The 14,255-nt window shown below is 39.3% G+C and overlaps 1 protein-coding gene across 1 annotated transcript in view; it reads left to right on the top strand.

Moving 5' to 3' along the window:
* Window positions 1-14,255, top strand: part of Rras2 (related RAS viral (r-ras) oncogene homolog 2) — a gene marked incomplete at its 5' end in the record, with an annotated part of 63,601 nt that continues 49,346 nt past the window's right edge. Inside the window, 1 exon segment of the mRNA XM_005415344.2 lies at window positions 1-148.

Raw genomic sequence — 14,255 nt, 5'->3', positions numbered from 1 at the left:
GCGCGCTGCGTCTGCAGCCGCCGTCGGGGCGATCGATCTCCGCGCCGTCCCCGGGATCTGCGCGCCGGGCGAGTCTGAGCTGCCCGTTCGGAGCAGGGGTGTTTTTTCTTTGTGTGTGTTTGCGCTGGGTTTACAAGTAGTCTCTTAGGTAATATATCCGGGTGGGAGTGTTGATAATGCTCCAGGGAAATGGTGGCTTCGAGGAAGTTAAAATTGTGCTTTGACTCGGGGGAGGCCGTTTCCTAGGAATTCCTGGTGCCTTCCTGCTTCTCGCCGTGCCAAGGTGAAGTTTGGGGTGAGCCCGGCTGGTCGACCGATCGGGCGTTCTGTATTCTGACCACCCTCACCCCCACTCCTTCCCCTCTGTCGTTGTTGGGGTGGGGGCAAAGCAGAATGTATTAGAGGAGGAGGAGAAGGTGGAATTCTTCATTCTTTTAATCTTTTCTGGGATTTTTAAAAAAGAAAAGCCAGACAGGTTTTTGCTTTTGTCAACCTAGAAGGTGTGGCATATGCTGGGAGAAACGTAGTAACCGGCTGTGTCAGGTAACAGCTGTTGTATTTTATCCAGTACCGATGGTTGAAATATTTTTTCAGATTTGTTTCATCTGCTTGTCATTATTTGGGCCGTTATAATATTCCATGGGATTAAAAACTGCTGCTGGAAATTTGTATCCAGGAAGAGGGGTGTTTATGTAATGAGCATTTATAATATGCTCATAAATGGGTTAAAAAAAATCAGGTGAGATTGGTTTAAGTTTAGCAAAGGGAATCAGGGATTATGTCACGTTGCTATTTCCCTAAGGCTAAGAAAGATTTTTAAAATAACTGATGGCAGAGCAAAACAATTTATAGTAAACCTTTTCTTTGGTGAGTCCTCTGATGGTTAGTGTTTGAAGTAGTCAAGGAGTCAGAAAATTATCTTGGTTCCAGTTGTGCTGAATAGTGTTACCTAATAGATTTAAATCACTTTTTTTTTTTTTGAGGGAGGGACCATCTGAATGTAATTGAATCCATAAGTTAATAATTAAAGATATTATAATTTGTTTTTGGTCAATTGTATTAGAAACTATTAAGAAATAGTCATTGCTGTCTTCCTAATGATTTTCCTAGAAGTCATTTGTTGAAGAAATGCTTCCTAAAAGAATAGTGTAGTAGCTAGATGCTTTAAACGATATCTATAAGGTGTCCTTGGGAAACGTGTACATATACACGAAGGGTAGGAGCTTTTCAGATATACAGGTGTATGTGTCTTTTGCCGTGTCTTTTCTTGGTTGTGAGAACGTTGCCAAAATATTCAGCCTCTTTGAGCCTCAGTTTTATCAACAAAATGGGTCTCACTACGCTTTCTTTCTAACTGAAATTCTGAGAAGGATTTTGGCGTTTTATCTAGCATGTATATGTCACATTAGTGGTAGCCGTTTTTGTAAGTGTGCATATGTACAGTTCTGTAACTTGTTGAAATGGAAAGGGAATTTAGGTTTGCAAAAGTCAGTGTGGGAAGGATTTGTAAAAGCGCTGTGGGACTGGGGATGTAGCTTAGTTGTGGAGCAATTGCCTGGCCTATGCAAGGTCCCGGGTTCGATCCGCAGCACCTCAAATGACCAAAAGTGTAGGTAGGATTGGTGAGGGGGAGAATGAAATGTATACTGTGGTAGCTTAGAGAGAGGAGGCAGGCGGGGTGGGGATGGGGAGTGGGGTGGGTGACCAGGTGCCAAAAACCAGAGACATAGAGGTGCTGAGGTGAAGATTTTCTGGCGAGCAAGGAAACAGACCACCTAGATAGAGACCCAGCCTGCCATTTGGTCCATGTGACTCTTAGACAAGCCATTCAACTTCAGTACCTCAGCTTTGCTCATCTGTAAACTGGAAAATACACTGTGCCATAGAGAAGTGTGAAAATTAAAGGAGTTAACATAGGTCAAGGACTTAGGACAGTGTGTAGTACACACACAGTACAGCTGCATAATTTATTTTTTACTCTTAGATAATGGAATTAAAGTGACTGTCATCACTTAATAGAGATGCTGTTTATTGTCTGACTCTGGGGGAGTTACATTTCATTCTGTTGTGACAGTGTAGCAGTTTCATTCTCTTTGTAGGTGATCAGGATGGCACAAACGATCCTTTTTTTGAGACTCCTGAAATAGTACGATGTTTTTATAGCTTTCATTGTATATTTTTCTATTATGTCATCTTGAGGAGAAAAAATATAATAAATTTGGAAATGATTTTTAAAACAACTTTGTGTTTAGCCCTGCCTTTCTTTGACTTTAGGTTTAGTTATTACCTTCTGTGCATATGAAGGATATCAACATTAGGAAATTATTAAATTGAGATACCTTTTCTTCTGTAAAAATGAATACAACACATCAAAGTATGTGTGACTAAAAAAGTGTTTATTAAGACTACATATGTAGACATGATTTCCCTGTTTCTGTTGCTCATAATTTTTTGAAAAACATGTTAAGTTCTATTAAACTCAAGTTAGGATGGAATTTTAATGTACAGAGTGGGAGAGATGGACTTGGAACTGTCTTCTTGCCCAGGTCACTCTGCTAATATTTTAATGTCTGATCTGTTTAGGGGTTCAGTTTCTTCTCCATAAAATACTGGGTTTGGTTGAATGAGTCTCCTCCACCTTTGAATTTCTTTTTTTTTGCTTTTTGAGACAGGGTCTTCCTATGCAGTTCAGGCTGGCGTTAAGCTCACTTTGTAGCCTAGGCTGGCCTCCAACTCACAACAATCCTCCTGCCTCAGCCTCCCCGGTGCTGGGATGACAGGTGTGCGCCACCACGCCAGGCCACCTTTGAATTTCTAAGATTCTTTCTTACTCATTTAATTAGTTACATGTCTGTGATCAAGTGTCTTAGGTTCCCTAAGCCTCAGTTTCCCCATTTGAAAAGAGAATAACAGCATTCTTAGGGCTTTTCAAGCAAATAAAGTAATGCCTACGAGTCATTCAGCACAGTGGCACCGACTGTGTAAGTAATAATAGTTACCTGTTTTTATGTGATGTTCCACTTCTCTATCTTGGTGTTCTTCCAAAACAAAATTTGCAGTTTTTCCTCAGCATACAGTCTGTTATTTTAAGTCTTTCTCATCCCATCCCATACTCCCCCTCCTCACTTCTGTGTTGTATTTGGGTGGTGAATATTAATTTTCCTTCCTAAATTTGGGAAAACAAGTTTTTATCACTCAGGAGTTGCTCTTCAGAAGTGATAGGACTGGGGGCTTAGTTCAGCGGTAGAGCATGTGCTTAGCATATGCCAGGCCCAGGGTTCAGTCGCTAGCACCAAAAAGAAAAAAAGAAAAGAAATAATGGAGTAATGGTTGGTGTTTTGCGTTTTTGCTTCATCTGGCAACTCTGAGAAGAGGGAATTTAAGAGAGAAATTTCCTAATTTCTGTTCTCTCGCATCTTTTTAATTCATCAGTATGTCAGACTTTGAGCTGTGTGGGGGTTGGCTGATTTCTGTCATCTTGAGTTTTAGTTTTAAAACCTGTTGGTCTGGACCTGACTGAGATACCTACCTTCTTTTTTTACCTAGAAGATTTTGTCTCTTGCTGAGTGCCTTCTCATTGCCTTTCCTGGGGCAGAGATTCTAGAGAGATTTCAAGACTCCTTTCCTTGTGTTGGCAGTTACTTGACCTGTGGACCACGGTTCTGAGCTTATATTCCTGTGTGGCCATTCCATTGCTACATCTTGGAGACTCTTCCTGCACCTGGAAAGCATTGACATTATTAACTTGGAGCATAATTGAAAACTAGGTGTTTTTTTGTTTTTGTTTTTTCAAATTGCTTTATTTATTTATTCATTTATTTTTGTCTTTTTGAGACAGGATCTCGCTGTGCAGTTCAGGCTGGCCTTGAGGTCACTTTGTAGCCCAGGCTGGCCTCGAACTCGCAACAGTCCTCCTGCTTCAGCCTCCAGAGTGCTGGGATTACAGGTGTGCGCCACCATGCCCAGCTTGTTTTATGTTTTTTGAGAGTACAATAATTTACAAATGAATTGCTAGCAGTGAAAAATAAGACACTTCTCCCAGTGATGTTAGTACTAGAGGTTTACTTACTCTGGTTACAGTTGAAATGGTCTGGAAGAGTGTGCCATGATCTAAATTGTAGGCGTCCAAGGCAGAACATTTTCTTTTCTCCTACCTTCTTTTCTTTTCTTTTTTCTTTTCTTTCATTTTTTTCTCTCTTTCTATGCATAGAACGACTGCTTTTGTCAGAAGAAGCATAACGAAATCTAGCTTAGGATGTCTTTATGTTAAAATTATTTGTATATTACATATTTTTCCATATGTTAAAAAGAAACTAATAAAGTCGGTAGGATTCTTTGTCCATTTGTGCACGTTAGATGGCCTTGCTGTGTTGCTTGGGCTGGATTTGAACCCGTGTCGCAGCCTCCTGGACAGCTGGGCGTGTGGGCCTTTGCCCCTCAGCCTAATGAGTGTTTTCTTAACCTCATGTTTACAGTTCAACTCTGCTGTATTTGTTGAATCTTGAAAGAAAGATAGGTCTAGGTGTTAAATGACTTTGGGATCCAGCCTCTGAATCTGTGTTTGGGATTGAAACTTAGTTTAAACTAATGTCCTTGATAGGCCTTTGTGTTTGTTTTACAAAGAAAAATGTGCCTCAGAAAAGCAAAGAAATATATGTTGTCTGAAATGTTGCTGCTGGAAACATAATTAGACTGAGTTTCTTGGTGTCTTATAAGTCCTAGTTTAGGTTTTGTAAAAGCTGTGTGGTGATTACAAGCATTAAAAATATTAGTATTTTAATTCACATATGATTAGTTTATTGTTGGTGTATGTTAGTTTAATATTGCCAATAAGCTTATCATTACCGCCTTACATGATTTTTTTTACCTCCTAGGAGAAAGAGCACTGTATATGTGTAAGTGTGTGTTTAGTACTACAATGATGAATATGTTAAAATGATGTCTGATGTTGTGCCCTTATTTCCAAATGCTAATGTTTGGCTATATTTTATTCCCCAATCTGTACACATTAAAAAATCATTTGAGTGTAGATTGAAGACATAATGCATCCTTCCCCAATTTTTAAGTACCACTGTATATATTTTCTATAGAACAAGGATATTTGCTTAATGTAGAATAATAACCCAAATCAGAAGTACCTATGAATTTTGCCAATTTTCTCAATAATGCCCTTTACAGTAAAAGATTATAATGTGCATTTTTATCTCCATCCCCTTTAACTCGAAAGGTTTTTTTAGCCTGTATTTTAAAAAAGAGTACAAATTCGTTATTTGTACTCCCTCCATTTGAATTTGACTGATGTTTTTTCATGATTAAGTTCAGGTTATGCATTTTTTTGTGGGGGTGGGGAAAACTAACAAATGATATGTTTTTTCCTGTGCATTTTACTAGGAGACATAGATCGACGTTTGACTGTTTACTTGTTTACCCTTTGACCTAGCCATCCCAAATCTAGGAATTTACCCTGAGAAGGTATGCTTCCAACAGTATGAAAATACGCGTGCGTGAAGTTGTGGCATTGTTTGTTATCTCAAAAATTAGAAGCTGCTTGTACAGTAGATTAGTTGAATACCATATGTAGTATTTACTCAGTGGAGCGTTATATAACAGTAAAAAGTACCAAAAAGGTCTCAGTGAGATGTGGGATGCTAAGATACCATGTTTAGTGAAAAAAGTAAAGTTGAAAAGTACCTCATATATAGATGGGGAAATGCAATACAGAAATGTATTTGCTCCAGGGGACAACAACAAAATAAAACAAGGATATACAAGAGATTGACCTAGTGAGGGTGAGTAGGAACAGAGTGGAAGAGATGATAGAGGGAATGAGGACGGTGACCCTTCTGGGATATTGTTTTCTGACTTTGGAACCATGTTAATGTTTCACATGCTCAGTATGTAAATCACAAACACAGCAATAAAAGCAAGTGGTGAAAAAAAACCTTAAGGTGGAATACAGACAAGTGTACTGAACCTTAGTTTAAATGAATCACTTAATCACATTCAATGGGTGAAAGGAAACTAATTTAGATAACTTTTGAACCTAGTATTTGGACTGTTTGCTCAGGCTAAAGAGAAAGAACTTGATGCGATCAGTGAACTCCAGTTGATACTTTCCCTTTTCTTCTTACTGTTGGAGAGAAGGGAGCTACAAGTGTGGAAAGGGCAAAGGTGCTGGTGTTTGAAACTGAAGACACTGGCATGAAGTCATGGAAGTACACAGATGAGCAGAGATGGATGCACACACGTATACGTCTTCTTTCCAGCTCCACTAACAGGGCCCAGAAGCAGTGAGACTCTAGTAGAGGAGTAATGAGATCACCTAGCGCCAGAGCTTGGTTTCTAAACGCTGTTCTCTACTAGAAGACGCCTTGGAGAAATGTCTAATTTTAAAGCTGAGGCCAGGAAAAAAAGAAAAGGTGAGCTTGGAGTAGCTTGTAACGTTAGGAAACACGGAAGTACTCAGAAAACAGTGATGGGGGACATCTGAGAGACGGGAGCCAAGTTGGAAGGATGTCCATTTGGGGTCAGTTTAATCATTGAAGTGAGACAGGTGATTCTTGCCCACTTGTTAATGTGGAATTCAGACTGAAAAAACATACAGGCTAATGAATGAAATAGGGATATTAGGAAGTCTTTTGGCAGTCATAATAATTGACTTAGGTGTCAAAAGTTGATTTTATAACTAGTTGGTAAAGGTTTGAGAGTAGGTGGATATTATCATTGTCTTAAAGTATGTTCCTATAAGCTGTTATTTATCAGGGAGAAGATAAGAACTTCACAGAGGAGAAACTAGGGTGCCCACCCACCTTTGGTGATGGTTTGGTTTTGAATTGATTTTATTAAGTGCTGGATTGAATCAAGTATGGTGAATGCTAGGTTGAATTGTGATTTAAAGAATACCTTCAAGCACTTTTGCTGGGTGTGGTTTTGCATGTGTGTAATCTTAGCACTTGGGAGACTGAGGCAGGGGGGTCACTGCAAGTTCAGGACCAGCCTGGGCTGCATAGTGAGTTCAGGGCCAGCCTGGGGTACATGGTGTCTCAAAAAACCAAAATGGTAAAAAAGAAAAAGAAAGAGAATACTTTCAAGTACTTCTAATTGGACAGGTATTTAAGATTTTATTTACTTTTTTCATGATAAACGATAACTTCTGTGGGTATGAAATTATTGCATCTCAACTTTTTTTGTATTAAAGCAGTGGAGATAATTGCTTTATTTATCTTTGGCTAACCTCAAGTTTCCCTTTTGCAGAAATAACTCTTCTACTTAATATGCCTTGCAGCATTCACTTATCTTTGGAAATGGAAACATTTATCAAGATATGACAAGAAAATTTTCTCTGTTCCCTAGTTTCTCAGGGAAATGATGAAACACTGTCAAGTCTGGGAGGAACTTACTCCTTACGATTACCTTTTTATAGTCATAAGTAGTCTAGTGAAATTAAACAACACAGCATTGTTTCTTTTTTTTCTTTTAAAAAGTCATAGACCTGGACAAACTCATATTGTTTAAGAGCATGCATCTTGCAAGTTACACATAGGTCTTAGGTGACATCCATTCAACTGCTATGACTGTATGACCATTTCATTTCTCAAAGAGAGTTTTGGATTAGACAGTAACTCTGTGTCTTATTCACCTTATATTGTTTAAAAAAATCTGATAAATACTAGAATATACACAAATATTTTAGTAGAAGGCTTTGTGTCTTTAGGTGCCTTGGCCTGAATATACACTGCTTAGTTGTATTTGTACATTTTATTCTTCATATTTAGGTTGTAAGAATCATAGACCAGAAATATCTTTGTTCCGTGAACTAAACACTTGAGAGAATACTTGTTAATATCTATTAATTGCTGGTGTTAGGTCTTAAACAGGACATAGGAAATAGTTGGGGAAGTAAAGATTTTAGGAAAGATGAATTGGATCTATTAAGATTCCATAGCAGATAGTTACTGAAAAGGACAGAAAATTGGCTTTGTTTTTGGATTTTAGAGTTTCTCTGTAATGAAAAGGTCATACATGGCATATGTACATTTGAATCTTGAGTTTTAAAAGTTTTAGCAGTTGATCTATAATAAGCATTCAGTTTTATCCAAAATAGTCTTTGGACAAGATGGTCTTATTTTGATTTTATGTGGAAATCTTGATTCAGGAAATGTAAAACAGCCTGGAGAATACGGTCTTAAAGAGTTACTGCTTTTGTCTTATTTCCTGGTGGGTTTTTCTCCCAAAGCCTTGCTTTTGGTTAAATGTTGACATGTGGTTGAGATTATAGGAGTCAGCAGTTTGTTAGCTGAATGGAAAAGAATACTAAGCAAGTAGTCAAGTCAAAACTGCAAAGAAAGACTTACAGTGGATATTAAATTTAAATGTTAAAAATCAGGTAGAAAAGATATATGACTATGAAATTTGTAATTTCACCCCCTTTGCCTCTGAAATTAAGATGTGTCAACTAAATAAGATAGGAGATTTGCCTTAGGCCTTTAGACTTATATACATACATGCATTCAAGTACGTAATTACGTGTCTTAAACTGAGAAAAAAGTGAATTTAAAGTTAGGGGTGAGAGAGGGATTTGTGGGTTTTTGGAGTAAAAAAATGAGGATAAATTGTACAACAAAGATCTCAGTGGTAATTTAATAATGCGTTGCAGATGTTTAGATGGATAGCTTAATAGCTTACTTGAACACAGCGTTGTTAGTTTCACATACGGGGGTAGAGTTTCCATGCCAACAGCTTAGTTTAAATGAATTACTTGTGGCACATGTCTGTAATCCCAGCACTTGGGAGGCTGAGGCAGGAGGATTGTTGCGAGGTCAAGACCAGACTGGGCTACATAGTGAGCTCAAGGCCAGCCTGAACTGCATAGCCAGACCCTGTCTCAAAAAGACCAAAAAAAAAAAAAACCAAAAAAACCCAAAAAAACCTACTTTTTGTCAAGTGACTTTATGTTAAAAATTTCTTAGAACCACTGCAGTGCTTCCTGATACACTCGTTTAGTCAGATATTAGGAATGGAGTGGAAATGGTGAGGTTGCATGTGAATAGTTCAGATTTGTGAAATGTTGGGTCTCGGAGTCTTTTCCTTATTATATGAAGTGTGAAAGGGTCATTGATCATTATTTTATTTACGTATTTTTAGATTTCTGTGAGACACAGTCTTGAAATGTTGCTCAAGCTGATCTCCAGCTCCTAGGCTCAGTTTTCTGTAGCTCTAACCTTGATTAACTGGGACTACTGTACAAGTGTGTGTTGCAGTGTCTGGCTTCTGATCCTTATTTCAGTAGCTGTGAAAATAGTGTGGAAAACTTTGTCTTCTGTTGTAATATGACCTTGTGATTCTCAGTTTTTAATTTTATATGTAGAGTTATAGACAATTTTTATTTTTTCTCCTTACTAAAATCACTGCAAATTATGTATTTCTGCAGTAGTTTCAGTTAGAAGCCATTGGCTGAGCTGATTGGTCAAATGAAGTTGTCTGACATGGGTTACTTTAGTTTGTGGGTTTAGATGAACAGTACATGGTGCACAGCTGTTGCTCCGACAGCTTTGTTCCAGCTGTCCTACCTGCCTGTCACAAAATACCCCACATTCCTTTTTTTATTTTTTAATAGAATTTTTTATAATGTTATGTATTCCATTAAAGTGGATCATCATAATTAATGACTTCTCTTTTAGACCTGTCACTAGCTATTTATTTAGGTGATGCCAGACTGGATTATGTGTAGCAGAGTTAAGTCTTGCATATTTATAATTCCTTGGTTGTGAGTGCTGCAGTTGTGAAATAGGAAGTGAAGCTTTGCTTAAAGCGTGCCTTTCTGCTCCCTCTCCTGCCCTTCCGTGATCCATTTCCCGTTGCTTCTACCAGTGCTTCTGTGGTTACTTGCTGCATGCTCTTCCCCCAGCTAGCAACCCCACCTCCACTACTTCCTGGAAGCTTCCTCGGATCTGTGGGAGATTTCCTACTCCCACACAATGTGTGTTGGTCCTCCTTCCCTCCTTTACATTGTGTTTCAACTCTTATGTTTGGAGAAGCAGGATCCAGTTTAGGCACAATCTGTGTGAAATCTACACAGGACTCTTCTGAAGGTGCACCAAGCATTCTTCTTTCCTTTTATCCCATTAATTCTTAGTCCTCTTCCTAGCTGTAGCCGAGCTTTTGTCCTCCATCAAGCCTTTCCTGAGGGAGTATCCAGATTGGGTTAGATGCTTCTCCCTTGTGCTCTCTGGGTATCCTGTGTGCGTGCACGCATGCTTGCTTGCTTCCTCCTGTCTCCTCGCCCCTTCCCTCCACTCCACACCCCTCCCAAGATTTTGGTGGCACGCATCAAACTCAGGCTTTGTGCATGTAAAGCATTTGCCCTACCACGGAGTCACACCACCAGCCCATTCTGTCTTCTGGGAGTAAGTTGCAGAAGTCACCGGCTTCCGTGTTACTGTCAGTAGAAGTCTTTTATAAGGAGAGTCATTCATATAACCTTAGTGTGCTTGTACAAATCAGTAAATTATACTAATGCTTCTAGTATCTTTTATAGCAAAAGTTTTTTTCTGGTCCAGGATTTGTCTGGGATTGCATATTGCATTTATTTGTCTTCTCTTTTTAGTCTTAGTTATTTGTGAAATATCTCACAATTTGGGTTTGTTTGATGTTTTCTTACCAGTGTCAAATTTGTTTTTGGTGGATATAGAGGTGATGTAGTGTCCTCTAGTGCATCATATGAAAGAGGCATGTGTTGTCACATATGAAATCTGATTACTTTGCTACTGAAAAGTTACTACTGTCCTCATGTAATTAATAAATATCAGTTGGGCGTGGTGGCACACGCCTCTGATATCAACACTCAGGAGGCTGAGGCAGGAGGATCACTCTGAGTTCCATGCCAGCCTGGATTACATACTGAGTTCAAGGCCAGCCTGAGCTATGTAGTAAGAACTGTCTCACCCACCTTCCATTAATAAATAAATACGTGGCTAGTGCTATCAAGACCAGGTTAATAACTAGTTTTTTTTTTGTTGTTGTTTTTGTTTTTTGTTTTTTTAGCACTTGGGGTCATATCTTTTTGGCTTTCCTTGTTTTCATACTCCTCCCTTCCTATTACACTTGCTGCTTCCAATTTGCATTTTGTGACATGAATTTTTTTTAATGTCTTCAAATTTTTTTCGTATCCTAAAATGAGTTTGCATTATATTCTTTAGGGAGCCAACCCTCACCCCTTTATGCTTTCTTTATTCAGTAAGAGCATGCACACCTTCTTGGTCTCCGTTTCTTCATCTGTAGGAGAGGGGGCCCAAGTGCATCATATTTAAGAACCTTTCAGATTTTAAAGTCCTGTGGCAAATAGGTTTATGAGTTAAATTAAATTGTTACGTACAGTTTGTCCTTTGTTCCCTCTTTAAGGTTTTAAAAAGGTTGCCTGCATCCTTTCTTCTGTTCTCAGTGCTTTATTTTATAATAGAACTGTCCTTACATTCTTTGGGGCAGGATATTCTTTCCACACCTACTTCAATTCAAGCCTTTTCTGGAGCTGGAAGATGAAGTGTTGGTTTCTTGGTGAGACGGGGATAGGGGACTCACTTTACAGCAGTCTATCACTGTATCTGTCGTTCCTTGGGTTTCCTTTTTCTTGTTTTTGTAGTGTCTAGGATCAGACTAGTCCCTGCTGTACCACAGAACTATACCCTCTGCTCTTCCTTGGAATTGTTTCATTTTTTTTTGATACTGAGTCTCACTGTGTAGTTCAGGCTGACCTTGAACTCACAGTGTAGCTCAGGTTGGCCTTGAACTTGTGGACCCTCTCCACCCAGCTATTTCTCCCCGCCCCCCCTTTTTTTTTTGAGGCAGGGTTGCACTGTGTAGTCTAGACTGACCTCAAACTCCCTATAGCCTCAAACTCAAATCCTCTTGACTCAGCCTCTCCCAGTGCTGGGATCACAGATGTGGTCTACATGCCTAACTCTCTTTGGGAATTTTCTTTCTTTCTTTCTTTCTTTCTTTTTTTGGTAGCAGGAATCGAACTCACAACTTCGTGATTACCAGGCAGGCACTATCAGTTTTCTAAGTTATTAAAAACAAAGAGAAAAGAAAAATTTCAGTCTTATTGTGTTTAAGTACATTTTCAACATGATTTATGTATAATTTACATTTTAGTGTGCTTTATAGAGTTTCTAGTATAATCCCCCCCCCCCCACTGCATCTTAACTCATTGTGGACTTTGGATACTTTAGTTGAAATTAGCTATTTGATTGTAAGTGGATACAGTATCAAGTGCTAGTTCAACATTGTTCATAGAGGTTGAGTCCCTAATATAAAAATCTGAAATGTTCAAAAGCCAAAACTAAGTGTCATGTTTATTCTCAAAAAACGCTGGATTTCAGAATATTTTGTATTTTAGGATTAGGGAGACCTTGTTGTTAAAGTCTCCATGAATAATTCCAAAAGCCAAAAACTTGAAATGTGAAATGCTTCTGATCCCCAATTTTTTTTTTTTTTAATGGTGGCAGGGTTTTACATTTATTAAAGGTAAAAAAGACAGGCTCTACATAATGAATTTGGATCAGGTAAAAGCAGGAAAGGAAGTACACCCTTCAGTATGAGGTAGACGCCATGGAAGAGAGAACCCAGTGGCATCAAAGCATTTTTGATAAGGGATACTCAACCTTTAATTTTTAGTTCTGTAGTCAAAATACTGGGTGATGTAATGAGCTATAAAACATTAATTTGGGCAATTTTAACTTTTGGAATAATTCTTTTTTTTTTTTTTTTGGTACTGGGAATCAAACTCGGGACCTTGCGCTTGCCAGGGAGGTGCTGTGCGGCTGAGCTAAATCCCCAGCCATGCGTGTCTGTTTTGAGACGGGGCCTCTCTATATAGTCAGGCTGGCCTTGAACTCACTATGAAGCCCAGGCTGACTTCAAACTCATGGTGATTCTCCTGCCTCAGCCTCCTGAGGGCTGGGATTACAGGTGTGTACCACCACAGTTGGCCTAAAATAATTCTTAAGAGTTTAAAAAATAACAGTATTTATGTATTATGATCCTTTACATTTTTGTAATTGTTTCTGCACATACGATTTCATTTTATATCAGTAACCGTCCTTTATGATCGAGAATCAGCATGACGTTACGTGACTGATGCGACTTCTGTTCTATAGTTGAGGAATCTAGAGGACTGGGAAGAGCGGAGTTGCTCGAGGGCCAGTAGCAAACCACCAGTGAAGCTGGCACGGAAGCTGATTCTCCTGACTTCTAAATAGAGTGCTCCTCTCTTCTCCTTTCTCTTCTTTCGTGGAGCAGGTGGAAGCCAGGGCCTTGGCGAGGTGGCCGTGCTGTGCCATGAGCCATATCCCCAGCCGATAGTGGTCTTCTTACTCCACAGCTATTAATGTTACATGGGCGCAAAAATTCCAACACTTGCCCGTGGGGAGCTGAAAACAGTGATGGGTGCTCATTTTCTGAATGAGGTTCTCTGTTACATGATCATGTTTTCATGGAGGAACCCTGATGGAGGGGTAGTGGGGGGTGGGGTTTCCCCAAAAGAATACTTGATGACTTCAGGTATTTCTATACTGCTAGTGATGACTGCTGATAAAGCTAGAATGGGGCCAGAGATCTGTAGTAGTAGCCTCTAACATGTAGTTTGAGCTAGGTACACACATACCTGTAACCCCAGCTGTGTAGGAAACTGAGGCAGGAGGATTGCAAGTTTGAAACTGGCATGGGCAATTTAGTGAGACCCTCGGGTCAAAATAAAATAAAAAGGGCTGGGGATGTACTTCAACAATAGAGTACTTGGCCAGCAAACTTGAGCCCAGGAATCAATACCCACTACCTGCAGTGACAAAAAAGCTCTCCATCCTGCTAATTACCAGTGTTTTGTTTTGAGGTTTTTTTCCTGGTACCGAGAATCGAACTCATGACCTTGTGCTTGCCAGGCAGGCACCGTGCCGCTGAGCTAAATCCCCAGCCCCAATTACCAGTGTAGTAGAAGTGCACAGTAACACCAACTCAGGATATTGATTGCTTCTTGGGGTTAGGGGAGGAACGAGGGAATACAATTATAGAGGAGTATGTAGGAGTTTTCAATCATATTGAAGTAGGTGTGCATATTTACATTATTTCTTCATGTCATCTTGTAAGGTGTTGTATACTTAGGAGAGAATGTGCTCTTGGTTAACTTACCTCTATAGTCAAATGGAAACTTAGCCATTCAGTGTTAAAAGGTATCACGACTTGGTTGACAAGACACAAGTGTG

Source organism: Chinchilla lanigera, unplaced genomic scaffold (assembly GCF_000276665.1).
Source record: "Chinchilla lanigera isolate Chin_1 unplaced genomic scaffold, ChiLan1.0 scaffold00013, whole genome shotgun sequence".
Taxonomy (NCBI): domain Eukaryota; kingdom Metazoa; phylum Chordata; class Mammalia; order Rodentia; family Chinchillidae; genus Chinchilla; species Chinchilla lanigera.
This window is presented reverse-complemented; position numbering and strand designations above follow the sequence as displayed.